A 2651-nucleotide genomic window follows, 5' to 3' on the forward strand; every position below is an offset into this window, starting at 1 on the left:
ATAGACAATGTCTATAATTCAAAACATGAATCGATCAGAATATAGTATGGGCGATGGTAATCCGCACTTTATCATCATAACTAATCATAATAGCCAAGGTATTCGAGAGCTTATGTGGTTGAGATCTATGACTCAACATGATAATAGAGAAAGATCAATGGCCAAGATATTGTACACATCCGTGTAGAAGATACACCGGATCATAGGTTTACAACCTGAGATTATTAAGTCATGGAACCATGCTCGGTATATTGTCCATATACACACGATTTGCAAAGACTCATGCACACATGAGTTTGCAAAGAACCGACAGTGATCTTCGAGTACAATGCAATCCGCATTGCTCAGCACATCTACTTTACTAAGACACACGATGTCAAAGGACATGAGAAAAGGCCGAAGAGGTCGAAGTGGTCCAATTACGGTTCAGTAATAACTTGACCGATTTGTTTACTTTCCACCTGCACGTTCAGGAAGATCACGCATCAGATGCGTAGACTAAAGAACTTTCACTGAGGTTCACATCAGGGGGAGTAGTACGTGTTGTACTCTTTTTCCTTCATCATGGTTTTGTTCCACTGGGTTTTTCCAGATAAGGTTTTAATGAGTCAACGTGAAGCGTATTACAATCATGTATGGTTATGGCATCCAAGGGGGAGTGTTATAAATCAAGTGATGAATGTCCATAACCGGCCCGGTCCATAACCGGCCCAAACCCTAGAAGAAAGAGACATAGCCGAAACCCTAGAGAGAGGAGAGAGAGGCGGCCGCATGCCTTAGAGGAGAGAGAGAGGCGGCCATGAGCTTTAAAGAAAAGGAAACCCTATTTCCTTTTCCTTGTATATGTAATATTTCCATTTATGTATTTAGTAGTTATCTTAAATCTAGTTGGATTAGGATTTGTATTCTTTCATTTTATCTCTATCTTGTAAACCTTATATAAGAGATGTCTTATTCATTAATGAAACATGTAGAATTTCCATTCATTTACAACTAGAGCCATTTTTTATGTTTATACATTATCAAGCTTCACTCTGCAAGTAAATACGGCGGACTTGACGACCGTCATGGTCATGGGCTTAGTCCAATGGTTTACTAGCCAATTTAAAATTGTGCATCATTCCTCTTAAATAAAATTTTTTTCTAATGTTACCCTTCAAATCTAAGACGGCAAGTTTATACCTATCTCCAACTTAATTCCAAAACACCATTTTAATGTAATTTTTACATCAAAAGCTCTCCAATTCAACTGAAAAAATTATATCAGTTTAGTGCAAAGCTACAGTACCGCACAAAATTTGGTGTGTTACTATTCACAACGCCAAACATTGTTTACTTACTTTTATTAATAAAATATTAATTAAATAAATATTAGTATCAAGATAAACACATATAAAATAGATAAATAATTATATAATAATTAAATAATTACAGATATTGGAATAGTTTATTTTAGTTTGTTATTTTAGTATTGTTATATTTAAAAATAATAATAATTTATTTTAAAACGAATATTTTAGTGTTATACATTTTTGTGCAATATAATTACATAATAATTATATATATATATATGTAAATATCAAGTAATAATAAAATTTCTAACTAAATAATATAAAAATCAAAAATAAAATTTTGGTGTAAAATTTGGTGTTGTGGTTGGAGATGAAAAAACTTTTTGACACTAAAATGGTGTAGTTTTTATATTAAAATGGTGTTATGGGTTGAAGATGCCTTAGTAGTTTGAACCAAATCCTTACTTGATTTGATGAGTGATGTTTATGTTGTAAATAGAGAGTTTAGAGACTGAATATTTCTGTATTATTATTAATGATCAAGGGGGCTCCTTTATATAAGGATTACACGATAAAGATAAATGGAAAGTATCTAAAACCTAAACTCACTAGGATTAGGAAAACTACTAATACATAATAATGGAAAGATTACATCTACTAGGAAAGGGTTTCCTTTTCTCCAAACTTTGTGGCCGCCTCTCTCTCTCCTGAAGTCAGCTCTCTCTCTCTCCTCTCGCTAGGGCTTCGGTCATCTCTCCATCTTTTAGGTATTGGGCCGGTCTTGGGCAGAGCCTGGTTAATGGCAATCCACTCCATGATTTATAACACTCCATGATTTATAACACTCCCCCTTGGATGCCATAACCATACATGATTTGTAGTACGCTTCATGTTGCCTCATTAAAACCTTATCAGGAAAACCCAGTGGGACAAAACCATGATGAAGGAAAAAGAGTACAACACGCACTACTCCCCCTGATGTGAACCTCAGTGTAGGTTTCTACATTCTACGCATCTGGTGCGTGATCTTTCCTGTATATGTAGGAAGGGAGTAATCGGCCAAGTTCATTACTAAGCCGTATCTAGACCACTTTGACCTCTTAGGTCGTTTCTCATGTCTCTTGACATCGAGTGTCCCGGTAAAGCATGTGTGCTAAATAATGTGAACCATATTGTTCTCGGGGATCACTATTGGGTCTTTGCAAATCGTGTTTGCATGTGTCCATAGTCTAGACGTGATCGTCTACTGTTAACTCTTTACTTTGGTCGGACAAAATAAGTACTTATGGACAATGTACTAGACATGATTATCATGAACCTATGTCTCGATCTGGCCGATCCATGTCTGGGTCATAGACC

Source organism: Brassica napus, chromosome C2 (genome assembly GCF_020379485.1).
Source record: "Brassica napus cultivar Da-Ae chromosome C2, Da-Ae, whole genome shotgun sequence".
NCBI classification, from domain to species: domain Eukaryota; kingdom Viridiplantae; phylum Streptophyta; class Magnoliopsida; order Brassicales; family Brassicaceae; genus Brassica; species Brassica napus.